This window comes from Aphelocoma coerulescens, chromosome 1 (assembly GCF_041296385.1).
Source record: "Aphelocoma coerulescens isolate FSJ_1873_10779 chromosome 1, UR_Acoe_1.0, whole genome shotgun sequence".
Classification (NCBI taxonomy): domain Eukaryota; kingdom Metazoa; phylum Chordata; class Aves; order Passeriformes; family Corvidae; genus Aphelocoma; species Aphelocoma coerulescens.
This window is the reverse complement of record NC_091013.1, coordinates 6,096,304-6,111,382: the sequence shown is the minus strand read 5'-3', so window position 1 is coordinate 6,111,382 and position 15,079 is coordinate 6,096,304. Positions and strand designations below refer to the sequence as shown.

Here is a 15,079-nt window from a genome sequence, read left to right as displayed (position 1 = left end):
GACAGTAACATACAGAATGGGTATATTCAAAGGCCAGCTTTGACTTAGGGAGGCCAGTCTGCTTTGTTTCCCTCATCAGTCTGCAGCCAGTGTGGACAGAGAAAACCTCCTCTACAGGGTAATTCAGAGCAGAAACCAGCTTGGGGTGCTCCTTATCACCCACTGGGGAAGCTGGTTTATTGTACCAATCCCAGGAACCTAAGGAGAAAATATTCCTGGCTTAAACTTTGTGTCCCCTGCAACATCCATTCCTGTGACTCCTTGTAGGGTGCAGCACGGGGTTTGTGCTGATTCTGTACCTCGTGGTTAGTTGTGTTCACACCAAGGTTTACCAGTGGGAGACTCTTCTTTAATTTCATTTGTTACTGGGTTGCAAGGCTCCACAATCTTGGTTTCCTAACTTCTAAATACTTTTAATACTTAAGTGCCATTCTCATGTCTAATGGTCAAGTTCTTGCTTATTTTTAACAACCTGTTTTCTCCAAGTTCTTATTCAGTTCAAGTCTAACACAGCTTTAGTCATTGTGCATTTGGATAACTAATGAACCTAGGTGTAACCTCATCATATTTATAGGAAAAGAGATTTCATCTTCCACGTTCAAAACCTGTATTTTTCATTTTATTATATGGATAAGCATTTTATCCTGAACCAAAATTTCCCAGTTTATTTTTGCATGTAGGTTTTTAATTCAGTCCATCTGAGTTTAGATAAACTGCAAGGGATAACAAGTGTCCAACTTACTTTGAACAAGGGCAGAATTAAAGCTGAATACTGATACTTCAGAACAAAGAATCTCAACTCCCTTGTATAGGCATTAAACTCCACATATCATAGAATCATAAAGGTTGGAAAAGACCTCCAAGGTCATGGAGTCCAACCTTTGACCAATCACCACCATATCAACTAAACCATAGCACTAAAATGTGCTATAATAAAGACTGGTACAGTCTTCAAAGAAAACAGAACTGTTTTTTCTTTGTGAAGTTATTGGGCCCAAGAAAAATAAAATCTGTCCTTCTCAACATGTTTTCCTCCCCAATATTTCTGTTATGCATCTGGAGTGGCATATGGTCAGCATTTTCTGTAGGGGACTGCAATTTGTCTTCGTTTTACATATTAATAACCACATTCAGTCAGGCCAAAGATACAGCTATCCCCATATTGTGTCTTTAGCAAAGGCTGAGAGCTGAGGGCTGGGAAGAGCACCAGGACAAGAAAAGCTTGCAGGGATGCACTTTGGGATCCCTCTGCAGCCTTCAGGGACTGGGCTCTGTGTCCTTCTAAGCAAGAGTTGATGCTTTTGCACTGACAGTCCACACCCAGATAATCCTGCAGTATGTGCAGTGGCTCACAGTTAAACTATGCACTATGAAAAAAATACCACCTCTTACTTCTTCTGAATCTGTCACTTGATAATTTTATTTGATCCCCTCTGGGTCTTGTACTACAAGAGACACTTAATGAACACTCCCTGTTCATTTTTTTCCATTACACTCCTATATAGATTTTTATCATTTTCATCTTTAGCTGTTTCTTTGCCAGGCTAAAGATTCTCAATCTATTTAATTGCTCTTTATCATCACTGCCACCCATTTCTAGTTCTGTTATCTCTCCTTTTTTCCCCCCTCATCCTTCCTTTAAACCCAGGGATCAGAACAGCACTCAGAGGTCAAGACAAAAGCACAGGCAGTTTATAAACTGGCACAGCAGACTTCTGCTCTGTGAGCAGAAATTTCTCTGAGAGAAAATTTTCCCTATTTTTTTTTTTTTTGACCAGTCCCAAACACTTGATCAGTGCCTGGATTTGGCATGATAAACTCTCTACAACATTGCTTCTTTCTGTGCTAATGATCTCAATAATGGCAGGACTGTTCTCCTCCACATGCATTACTTCATAGCACCAGCAGCGAGCTTCATCCCCAGTTACTAAGCATCACAAGATCCCTCTTGGGTTCTTCATAACTGGCTTTCATTTATGCTACTCTCATTAACTTAGAATCATTCTGCATTCTCCCTTCCAGATTACCAATGCATTATGGTGCTAAACTCAGCACAGATCCATGAGTAACTCTACTGGTGACCTCCATCCCCTCTGTTAAACAGGTCATTTATTCATCTTTTGGCCAACTATCAGTCTAGGACAAAAAAATTCCTCTTATGTCAGAGCAGTTTCATTTTGCTCAGCACCTTTGGTGAGTCGTTTCCACAAGACTCCCTGAAACCCCAGTGTACTGCATCAGCTAAATCACACTTACTCACAACCTCAACAGTGCCTTCAAAGAACTCCACCAGACCTGTGAGACTGTTCTGACTCTTTCCTGGTACATCAAATTATCCATGAATGATTTAGTTTTCTTCTCCCCTGTATTTACCAGAAAGCTGGCTGGTATGAATGCCAGTCATACTTGTCCTGTTATTTCCCACAGGCTTTCTGGAAGCCTTTTAAAAAGCTGGCATCACCTTTGGCACCCCCAGCTTCAATGCTACTGTGAACATGGTTATCTCATATGCCTTTAGCTACAGGTGCAATATTCTTTGAGCTCTTTTAGAACTTAATTATCTATTGAACCACTGGCCTTCCCATTTCTGATGATTTTGAAAGAACTTATGACGAGCTTCTTTGCCTTTTACAAATCACATATCAGGCTTTAACTCGTTTTACTGTACATTTCATGTTTATTTTGCACAAATTTCACCTTTTTAAAATGTTTGGACATGTCTTTGCAGAGTATCTTTCTGTTCCTTACAGCTTGCTCAACCATGCTAAATATTCCTTAGAACTTTTTTAGGGAGTCAGAGAAGAAGTTTTTAGGGAATATGCATTTTTTTTCTGAGCCTCTCCACAATGGCTGCAAGCATCTTATTCTCTTGACAGTTCCTCTTACCAGGCTGTCCATAGGAACTCTAATCAGTGTCCTGCTTGCTACCTTCTCTATGGCAGACCTGGACTGTCAATAACTCACTGTAGAACTAAGCCATCAATCCCTCCATTTTATCTTCCAGTCTTCTAACATTTGCATAGAAACACTTCTATTTTGGTCTGCCTGCCTGTCCTTCTGTGCTCTTGTCCAAATAGGACCTAATTTTTCCAGCAGTTCTTCACTGTTTTCTACTTCTGTCCCATGTACTTCAGCCACTGGCAGTGTCACCTTGACCTGTGTGCCTTTCCTGCTTGTCCTCATACAGAACATTGGGGTTACACTGCAGACTGATGCTGTGTAGCTATTTATGCTAAATCTTTTATCTAGCAACTCATGTACTGCTTCCAGCACTGTTCTGGTAGCCTTTGTATCACCAGCACTTTTCTCCACCATGAAAAGAAAGCCTAGACTCCTTTTGCTGTAAGCCACCTTGGCACATAGCTGGAAAGGTACCAAATGCTCCCTTTCAGCACTGGTTGCACTCCACAGCAGGAGGCGTCTCTCCATCACCTGGAACCAACACCCTGCAATGACATTTTTAGAGCAAAGGGATACTTGGCCATCACCTGAACTCAAGGACTCTACAGGATGTAATTTCAGGGTCATTCCTCCTCTGCAGGATTGATGTCCTGCTGCATTACAACTTCTCATGGGACCCCAGTGGCAGCCTCCCTGGAGACAAAGGTGGGAATACCTGCCTGGAGATTGGCTTTTTGCATTTGCTAATTAGGAGATGTTTCCTTACACTTTGCATGTTGTGACTTTCACAAGAGTTCAGTTGCATTAATCTGCAATGAGCATCTTGCTTGCAGTGTCATAACCATCCCTTCGGTTTAACAGCTGCATTAATACCACTGAGGGCAAGTAAATGCTGGTCTTTTCTAACTGGAGATCTGATATCAGCCTCTAGCCTGAGAAGCCAAAGGGTCTAAGCTAAATGGCCTCAGACACACTCCTTGTGTTTTAGGCTTACTCTCATTGTATTCCATTGAAATTTTCACTTTGTGTCTCTCCCTCCAGAGACTTTGATTCAGACTATCCTCATCCCCCTGGAAGACATTGGTTTTCTACTGGTTTTCTAAAAATCTAAAACCATTCCAGTGGTTTTCTAAAAATCCATCTTTAATACTGGACTGGTTGGTGCTTGGGAAAGTTTAAAGTATTTATTTATTTTGTGAAATTTTAATAACTTCCCTGCCTTCCATTCAGGATCTTTAACCCATTCCCCAGGTTCCCACAAACCATTTTCAAGACAATTCTATGCAAGTAACGAGGAGTGAGAAAGTTTAATTTTTCTTGTGTAACACACTGGTATCATCAACAGACATTTCCCATAACTGCTGGGCAATCATGCTTTATAATCTAAGAGATCACAGCCACTCCATGATAGCATGAAAGGACTGATTGTGCAAGCTTTTAAGCACTGCTTTCCCAAGACAACAGAACACATAACCAGCCACAACTTTTAGTTCAAAACAGAAGCACAGAACTGTTTTCTAAGATGCAGCCTCTTCTCCACTGTTGAGGGGAGCTCCACTTACAAACACACCCTTCACCAAATCAAGGAGTATTCTACATAACCAAGACTTGCTGATTCAAAAGGGGACCTCACACGTTTAGATTCCACATTTAGATTTCTTACTATGAGTTCTACTTTCAATTACATCAAGTCTGCTGCATTTTATTGCCTCTGATGTACACAGCTTTTGACACAAAAGAAGTCTTGAGAGCTTACACACACGCACTGTCAGTGCTGTATTTATAGGCAAGATGCTTAAACATTTGCATTTTATTGTAAGGGATAAATTGTGCCATACAGTAGAGAGAAATTCAATACTAACTGATTCACAAAACAGGCCTGATTTTTCAGTTGATAGAAAATGGTTCTACTTCCCTTTCCACCACCAAATCTAATTTAAAGTAACCCAGTGTAGTGCAAATACATCAGATACTTAGTAATCTCCTGTAATGGCAGGGAAACTCATCACAAATTGCTGAATGTTATGAATCATCTTGTGAACACATAACTGCCATACACTGAAAAAGGAGCTTTAACAAGTGGTTTCATTCATTTATGTCAATACTTCATAATTAGCACAGAGAAGTGTCTGTAAATTGAACTCTTGAGCATCACACTGCTTAGTTACCATTTTTTTTTTAATTTCATATTTTCAGCACTTGATGTAATGGAAGACCCCATTAAAATTTGTGCCAATGACAAATTACATTTTCATTTTCTCTTCTAAATGTGTTAGCACAAGCTAATGAACTCAACAATGTTCAACAAAGCCACAAGCATATGCTGACCTGTACTACATAAACAGTTCAACTGACTTTATCAGGGATACTAATATAAGTTTTTGATGGATATTTAACTCTGTTGCTCAATAACAGCTCATAATAAAAGAACTACTGGTCTATATGGAAATTAGTGCCAATGCTCACTCAGAAGTAACAGGTGACAAGAAAAACATGACAGCCAGATGCTTAGAAGAGCTCTCTGCTGCACAACAGCCTGAAGATCTAGATTTAGCCACCTTTTCATTTGTAATTGAAGAACTTTTAAAGCTTTGCATGGTATTCTATCCAAGGCACACAGTATTTGGAAAGCTTTATGATGGCACCCAAAACCCCAAATCAGAGATCAGGGTCTTACTATCCCCCAGCAGAGACACAGGTTTACTACAGAGACCTTACAATTTCAGGGCTTGAGAGTCCACAAATCCATACCCAAACTATGGTTTCCTTGCTGGTACTTTAAGCACTGGGTGGAAGTAATTAATCATTTTTACTTGGATTCCATAATCTCAGGATGCCAAGCCACTATAATTTAACAGTTTTGTGGTGTCAGCTGGTTGGTTGAACCTACAGGGTGCACAGTCTTAACCCATTTTAACAGCAAAATAAATCATTCTCTCTGCAACTTCCTTTGCAACTGGTCACAACTCAAAGCATGCCCAAGGCCAGTTCCTGTGGAGTGGCTGACATAAGGTGACTTAGTCATCTGTGGGGATTTGCAGTATAACCACATTCTCTCAGGAGCAACTGAAAGGTTTAGACAAACTGCTCTCTTAGACCAGAAAAGGAAGTGCAAGAGTATAAATATATCCATGATTGCAGTGATAATTCCACTCTGATGCTTCTTACCAGGATAACTTCCCACTCATCAGTTCTAAAAAATCCTCAAGCCCCAGCTCTGAGTTTGTCTCATCCTCCATGGCTTCCCAGGAACCCTGGAATACAGACCCATGGACTAATTTCCACAGGCTGTGCACACCAAGGTAAACACGCAAGAAAAGCTTTGCCTTACTCTAATGTTGCTAATTAATGAGCAAATAATTATTGAAATAATCCAGTATTTCCGTGTGCTTTGAAATAGGAGACCTAATCTTGAGCTCTTATTACATACTGCTTATTTTTACCTTTATTTCTTAATTGAAAACAGCATTGTGTTGGTTTTTTAATTTAACAAGATTTAACCCTTAACAAGGTATACATATCTCCACTGCACAGTTATTTGAAATGACAGGTAATTCTTATTACATCTTCATAATTCTGCAATTTTCCTCACACTTTCAATCCTTCAGTGCTCATTAAAAAACATGACTGATAAGACATCCAAAACATCCAGACATGCAAACTCATCTCTTGCATCTAAAATTTCTCCTTTTCAAGGATATTTAGGCCTGTAACTGCTGCCAGGTTTATCAATATAAACTCTATTTCTTTAAAGGGATTAAAAAAAAAAATCTTCAGGCAACTTACTGCTCCAATTCTTAACAGCTACAACAAACCATAAAAGTAGGAAAATCCCACCTCTCCTTGCATATTGCCTTCAAAGTACTTCTGCTCTTTTTAGTAGTCAAATATAGATTTTTCCATGACATTTTGATTAGGCTCTCACTGTGAACACATTAAGTGATAATTGGTCCAAAAATACTTATTGAGCCAGGAATATCAGAATACAGTAAATACTGGGAGCACCATAGGCAGCAGCATGAATCACTTCACATACCTGTGGTTTTCCAGGTTCCTGTGCTTAGTCATGAGTACACTCTTCATATTCTTGTACACAGAACACAATTTCTGCCAATTTTTGTTCTTGGCTTCTACACTGCCACCTGTAGTCATACGAGAGAAATTAGCCATATTTTATGCTGCAAATCCTATTAGCACAATGTTTCAGCTCACTTGTTTTTCTATACAAACATTCTAAAGCATCCCCTTTCATAAAAGCTGCATTTAGATATTCAAACCAAGTTATTTACATTTTTCTCTTTATTACATTTGAGGAAAAAAGAAAAAAAAAACCAAACCCAAACCACCAAACAATCCCAACTCAATTTAAACCAAGAGAACATTTAAAACTCTCAGACTCTTTGCAGATTTTTATTTTATCCCTGTTGCTTAGTGGACACATCATAACCTCGACGAAGCAAGGTGACTTCTGAAGCAGCAACGCAAAACCATCTGCACCTAATTACTTCGTAAATACAAAAACCCCCTGATTTGATTTGTTCTTCCATCTGAAAAATGAACATAATTTTACAGAAACATAATTTCCATGCTCAGCTTAGTTACCTGATGTAGGCTATAAAGAAATGTATACAATTAAAAACTGCCAGTATTTGGTAGATCATCTCATAGAACTAGCAGCGATCCTGAACTTTTTTTATACAATGAAAACCACTCGATTTATTCCAGGCTTACTGCACTTTGAGCAATATGCCACAGATCCTGCCAAATTAACCGTTTACAACAAAATAAGACCTAAACACACAGTACCCAGAGCCCTCACGTTAATCCTTCCCTGAAAATGTGAAAAAACCCACAGAAAATTCATGCCTTCCTGGAAAAACCAAAGCTTCTCGCTGTTCAGAACACGGGTTTCACCGAATAGCGAAGTTTCGGAGTACAAGCTCTGGGGGGAAACCTGGCTTTTGCACGCACATGCCTTCTCCTTTCTTCCAGTTAAGAATTGCTCATACCATCCCTGGAAACGGGCGCCCGAATGCTCCCACTGCGCGTCTCCCTGGAAAAAGGCTCCGGAGTCAGGAGCGGGCAGAAACAAACTCGGGTCCCCGCGCCACGGGAGGCTTCGGGCACCCGCACCTCTGCGCTGCCCTACGGCAGCGGCACCGCAGCCGCCACCAGAAACCTCACACTGGAACAGAAACCGAAATCAAACGCGATTTCCAAGAACAAGTTGGTCTTAGAAAAAAAAAAAAACAAAACAACAAAAAAACCCCCGAAGATGATATAATAAAGAAATAAAATTTCCAAGCGCCGGCGAGGCTGCCCACGTCCCGAAGCACACGTCCAGGTAACCCTCTCGCCTTCCCACAGGCGCCGGCCACTCCCGGACAGGAGAGGCTCCCCCGGCCGCGGGAGCCCCCCGGGACCCGGCCAGCATCCCAGCCCGGCTGCGGCCGCTCAGGTGCGCCGGGCACCGCCCCGCTGCCCGCGGCCCCCGCCGCCGCCTCCCCCGGCAGCCGCGGCGCCCCGAGCCGTGCCCCAGCCCCGCGGAGCCCCTCGCACTCACGGCCCCCAAGCCGCCCCCCACCCCAGCCGCACACCGGCGGCGGCGGCTCCGCCGGGACGGAGCCTGGGCAGGGGGATCACCGCTACAGCCGCGGCGGGGAGCGGGCGCTGCCCACCCACCTGCGCTGGCCGGGCCGGTGCCGCAGGATGAGGCGGCGGCTCCTCCTCGCCAGCGCGGCTCGCTCGCTCCGTGCCGCTGCCTCCGCGCAGCCGAGGGGAGCCGCGCGTCCCGGGTGCCGCCGCGCCGCCCGCCCGGGATTCCTGCGGGAGGGCGGGCGGGAGCGAGGGAGGCGGCTCATCGCTGGGCACAGCCTCCCGCTCCCTCCGCCGGCTTATCCTGTCTCTATCCCTTCCAGGCACGTTCTGCCGCACGGCACCCGGACGGACCCGCAGCGCGCACCTCCGGCCCCTTCCCTTTTTATCGCGGGGCCGGGGCTCCCGCCGCCGCCGCCGCCGTGCGGGGGGCTCGGCATCCGCGCCGCCGCCTGCCCACGGCCGGCCCGCCCCCGCCGCCGCCGCCGCCGCCGCGCTCGCACCGCCCGCCACCCACCTGTCCGCGCCCCGGCCCCGCCGGAGCCGCCCCCGCCGGACCGCCCCCGCTCCGGCCCCGCTCACCGCAGCGGCCTCCGCCAGTGCGGGGCTCTGCGGCTCCCGCCGGAGCCGCCCGCGGGCTCGGGCTGGGGCTCTGCGGGGGGAAGGGAGGAGGCGGCGGTGACGCTCCCGCGGTGGCCGCGCTGCTACAGCGGGGCCGCGTCCCACCTGTGCCCGCAGCCCCCGAGCGCCGGGATGTTCGCCGCCCCCGCGGCGGGGAGGCGTTTGCCAGGCGCTGGAGGAGCTCCGAGTGCCTCCCCGCTCTGCCGCCCAAACAAACGAGGAGTCTTGGCCGCTACAAATAATCTACGTGTTCAGGAACGTGCTGGAAGCCCAGTTGTTGATGGGTCTCTGACAGCTGGCGGTGAGAGATGACCTAGCTGGAGGCGGTCGGCTCTTAAAAATTTGGGTTGCGATGCTTAAAAAATTCGAAAAAAGCAGCAGGTAAATACAGAAAAGTGTTAGGAAAATGCCTGTGTCGTAACTAAAACTGCAGCTGAACTTGAGGGTTGTGCACATGCTGTCTTGAGCTCTCGCACTGATGGAAGAACAGCCCATCCTTATGAACACTTTTCTCCTTCTCTGTCTTTTGCCTTGGGTATTTGCATTTTGGAAACATATGAGATATTTAAATTCTTGAGTTTGTATCTTTTTGGTCAAGTGGGTGATGTTGACATTAAAAGTGTGCCCTACCAAGTTAAAAAGAGGGTTGGGAGGAGTTCAGTGCGTTGATGCAGCGTCACACCAACTGATACCATTTTCAAATTCATATAATAAAAATATATGACATTCATTCTTTTCACAGCAATAGATTCCACTTCGTTTAAGACAATCTTTATCTTTCCCAAATGTCTTATTCTAATCCTAATATTTTGGGACCCAACCTTTTCAAGGTAAGCCAGAAATCCATACAGTCATGTTACAGACTATGATATCATGCTGTAGTCTAGTCATATTAAGATGTAAGGTGCAAAAATAAAATCACTTGTCTTTGTCTAGTCTTCTGCAGAATTAGGGCTATTTTCAGTTCCTCTTCTTACATCTCATAAGTGAGACGCCAGACTACCTGAATATTTAATGAGTAGTAAACCAGAAGTCCGTAAAAGTAGCAAATATAAGAGACATATTTTGATGGCAACATAGACGGGTACTTATCTGAGAGAAGTTTGGACAATTTAATTTCAGTAGATTAATAAACAGCAATTATACCTAAACATATCTGCAGCCATTCATAATGTAAAAATATCAAAATCAAGCAAAACTTACACCAAAAAAAGTATCAATGAACCCATAAGAGATGAGGATAAAAATTGATACAGGCATGTAGAAAATGCTTTTTTAATCTTCTCCAACCAAGAAAACATTCCTGGTCTTTCTCTTCAAAACTTAACAACCTAGTGGCACATTGGTGCAATAATTCAGAAGACAATGTGAACACTGAAAATTGTTGTGCCATAGCTCTGCTTAAAAAAGCATTTGTTAAACATGCAGAGCAAGCTTTTACAGCTGCTAAGTAATGAATAATATTTTTATCTCCAGATTGTATGTTTATCCTCCTTCTTTTTGAGCTCGTTGTACATGAGACAAAAATATTAGGTTTTTCAGTTTTACCTCCTTGCTTAAATTTTGATTAAATGTAACTATCAATATGCCAAGAGTTACCAACTGGTGCATATCATACTGAAATTCCACAGTTACCTACGGTAAGGTCTGCCCATGACTTCAAGGACTGTATCTCTTCAAACAGTACCTCAGCAATAGAAACCACATTGACATGCCTCTAGTGTAGAAGAATTCATTTTCCACTAAGCCCTTCATAAACATAATGTTTTGTCTACAGGTGTCTTTCCTATAACTGTTACAAATGTATTAAATGCTGGCAGAAAGTTCTTGTCTTTTTCACTGAAGCATGGCCGGTGCACACTGTTCCCTCTGCAAAAAAAAGTCATTGCTCCTTTCAGGTCTTACACAACGCTGCTGTTGAATCTAGCCCATCACAGGAAAAATGCTCTCTTGATTCCGATTTTCAAACCCAGAAAATAAGCATTTGGTCACTTAATAATGACTATTAATCAGACACTATCGTACTTGCCTTGAGTGTGTGAGATGCAGAAAATTAGATCAGTCATGCACAGACCCTTTTTTTCGCCTCCTCTCCTCTATAACACCCACCTCCCAAACAGCTCTGCCTTTTTTTCTTCAGCAGTTCAGGCTTGGGAGAATAAATTCCATTGTAACAATGATTCAGAGACAAACTGAAAGCCAAGTGAAATATTGTTCTCCCAAATCTGACAGGAAAACTTATATGATGGAAACACACAGAAGATAAAACTCACTTCTCTTATAATATGCTCCAGAAAGCATTACTTATCACTGTCCCCTCATTCCCAAACTAATGGGTTGCTGTAGTACTGAAAATTTCCAGTTTTCCAGATGATGAGCTGTGACTCAGTACTCCTACTGATACATCTCAATGCACCATCCATTTATTTTACATGCTGGTAAATCATCTCTCCCTTTGCTTCCACCAGGACTTGTTAAGCACCATCCTGTGTCTGCACATCTAATCTGCCACACCATGTGCTTCCCTGTCCATCTGAGACCAGATCAGGCAAAAACACTTCCACTCCAGTGTTTTTCTGGTCTAGCTCCTTGTTTCAGTTGCTACCCAGGTGTGCTTACAGCTCTGAGAACATGCAGGTCATCATCTTAAATGGTGCTTTCTCCACTCTCCAGCCTGGACTACACCCTTGTTTATTGTCTAGGGAAATCCGAATGGTGGGTTCAGAGATCTTTCACCTGTGTCAAGGTAGTTTGTAGAAACTACTTCTGAGAAAATTATGGGTTTTTTCTCTACATGCAAAATCCCTTCTAAGAGTCACTGAGGTGACAAAGCAAATTTTAATCCATTTATAATCAAAAGAATGGCTTCAGTCTACGGAAACCAGAATTTGGCATAATAAAGCCAACAGCTGGTTGAGGAAGAATAACAGTGTGGGCTCTTTGATGTTCACAGATGAATGCAAACAATCAAAGATAGAGTTAGGATAGCACATGACATTTCTGAGTAGCAGTAAGGAGTTAAAACCGTTTCATAAGCACATTTATCAAGAAAGAATTTTCTTATAGGGAAACCATTTATTGCCCATAATAGCTGCAAAAAAAAACCAACCCTATAAAACATTAACATGCAAGAATATTGTGCTAATGAGAAATCTGTGTTAAACAGCCCTTATGAACTGTGCAAAATGGAGTGCAAGCAGCTGGAAAGTTATCCTAATTTCAGGGAATCCTCTTGCCTCAATTTGCTATGTACACTGAACATCAACATGGTGCAATGACGGTATTTTTATATCTTCAACCTCTGTCAAATCTCTGCAACATTCCCCAATGGACATCAGAGACAAAAGAAAAATGGGCAGAGCTATGGAGTAAAAATGCAGTTCTAGTTAAAACTATTAATTTAGTTTTAACATCTGCTTAGAGACATTCATTAGCCAGCGAGCACTAAAATTTACACCAGAGAACCTCAGAGCTGGAGAGGAGATTAAAATATTTGACATGGGATTCAGAAGAGCAAAGGAAATGAGCTGGCAGAGGGAAGGAACTGCTCATGGTGGTAGTGGGAGAAGTGTGACCAGACTTCTGCAAGGGTAAGGAAATATTACAATCCTGCATGTAATCCCACATCTAAGCAAATGGAAGTACTAAGGCTGTCTCCAGCCAAGCTGGAAAAGCCAGGAGGCAGCTGATCAGCTCCCCTAGAACAAGTTCTCCCTCGAAGAACTGCTTTATCTGAAGTCGTTGGGAATGCATAACAGTTGCCTATAACAACAACCAATTTCCTCACGTTACATCTCTCCTCCCAGGTTAAATTATCATCCTTCTATTAATAGGACCATCAAGAGCCTTTTTCTCCTTCTTTGGAAAAGAATAGCTGAGAATTATGTTCAGTCATAAAATGTTAAAAAAATTGGACAACATTTTAAAGAAACAGGCAGTTTCAATCTGATGGTGTTACAATCATTCCAAACTCGTTTTTTTTTCAGAGTTACAAAATCTCCAATCATCAGGACAAGAAAACGAGATTTTTCTTCACATCACTTTCGTCAATACCAACTATTTCTGGTCTCTACTCAATGAACATGATCATGCCAGCAACCATCTAGCAGGAGCAAAGTAAGGCTTGAGTGTCAATTCCATGGAAACACAACCATTTAGTAAAACTCTCCTCCTTCATCTACTGTGCTTTAAAGTACTTCCCTTGCCATCTGTGTAGCAGGTTCATGATCAGTGCTGCTTGTAAACTAAACACATGTCCTAGAATCAGTCTTCTTTCTTAGAATGGTCTTCACCATAGGTCTGCTCAACCCCTTCCCATGTTCTTTTCCAAGTGGATTTCAGTATATCTCAAGTCACTTTTTTTTCCCCCCCAGAAAAATACATGGGTTTGCTGAAACCCTCTTCAAGGAGAAGCCAAAAAGCATTAAAGTTTACCTTTAGATTCCAATACAGGTTTAAAAAAACAGTATTTTTCATCTAGAATAAAAGAGCTCAGTTCCAACAGACTGGGAAATCATTACAATTTTTTATCTACTTTTAAGTGGATCGTAGCTAATATGGGTCTACAAATTAGATGTCCATGACCACATAACTCCCTGGGAAATATATCCTTTTTTGTCCACATCAACCGTTGAAGTCATTTATTAATCTGTTTTCTAATGCAACCATTTCCCTGGACCAAACCCATTTAGAGACACCACTGGTTATTAAAAGCACTTGCAATAAAACTGACATGCATTTCTAAAAACTGCTGTGTAAATCAATATAATTCTTAATTGGTTAACCAAATAGCTGCCACGCTAATGAGTCACTGCAATTCTCTGCAAACATCTCCTTCTGCCTGGTTACACTTCTTCAACCACTCCCCAACTCCACAGGAGGAAAAGTTCCAGGGCCCCTCTTTCTGCTCCATGCAGTCATTTTGGCTTGTAACACTGCAACATGTGGACTATTGGTCTTCTAGTAGTTTGGATCTCTTTAGAATATATTCTTAAAATTTATTTCTAAGGGCTCTGTCTCTAACTGACCATGCAATATATGCATTTATAAAGTGAGGGGTTTGTAACAGCAATGAATAGGAAAATCAGATGACTGACTGCCTAGGGAAGAATTGTAGAACATCTTGGAGAGAAAGCACTAGAGAAATCACAAATTTTATATATGCAAGTGCCAAGCTTAATTATGGGTCAATTTGATGTAAATAAACTCCCAGATCCTTCCATGATAATGCTCTGAACGCACAGGTTGTGAAATTGAGTTAACTCCAGGGCAGTGTTATCACTTGTTGTGTGAGTACTAAACATTTATTGAAGAGACACCTTCCAAGATATGAGTATCTGATGCTCCTAAATGATAAGACTAAATATAAAACATTGAGCCAGACAATCTAATAGAACTCTTACAGCTGGGGTGGCATTTCAAATGATAAAATACAGCCTCCTCAGCAGCAATTGTTCCAGTTAGTGGCAACAGTTTTGTCAAATATATGGTATTTTGCCAAAAAGAAAGGGGACTGATACAGCTTTCTATAGTTTCCTACTAGATAATTCACCACTGTTTGAGGCAACACAGTGTGTATCTGAATTGTCTTTTCCCCTCTGTCAATGCAACCTCATTTACTGGGTTTTAAGTTTTAATGTAGTCCATTCAAAAAGGAAGCATCAGCCACGAAGTTCGGATTGTGACTTGGGTCACAGTTTCCCCAGAATGAAGTCCTTTTGGTTTAGGATCCTCTTTAGACTTCCTTTATCCTATCATAGTCAGGACAGGGCACAGAGGGAAGTGATATCTTCTATTTTTCTTCTGATCTGGTCAAGCGAGGGCTGCATTCCATTTCTCTGCTTACTTTGAGAGCTGCATCCATGAAGAAAACTGACAGAGCTATGGAAAATTGTGCAGCAATGCTACCTAAACAGAAGCTGGATTTCAGATTTAAGAGGAGTGGCCCTTTCCCAGTCATGGA

At 42.5% G+C, this 15,079-nt stretch overlaps 1 long non-coding RNA gene across 1 annotated transcript in view; it reads right to left on the bottom strand.

The window, feature by feature from the left end:
• LOC138114440 (uncharacterized) overlaps positions 1-8,716 on the bottom strand; it is a 37,157-nt gene extending 28,441 nt beyond the window's left edge. The window contains exons 1-2 of the long non-coding RNA XR_011152641.1: positions 8,584-8,716; positions 6,938-7,043 (exon numbers count right to left, since the gene is read on the bottom strand). This is a non-coding gene — a long non-coding RNA (uncharacterized lncRNA). The remainder of the gene's footprint in view (positions 1-6,937; positions 7,044-8,583) is intronic.
• Positions 8,717-15,079: the final 6,363 nt, after the last annotated feature.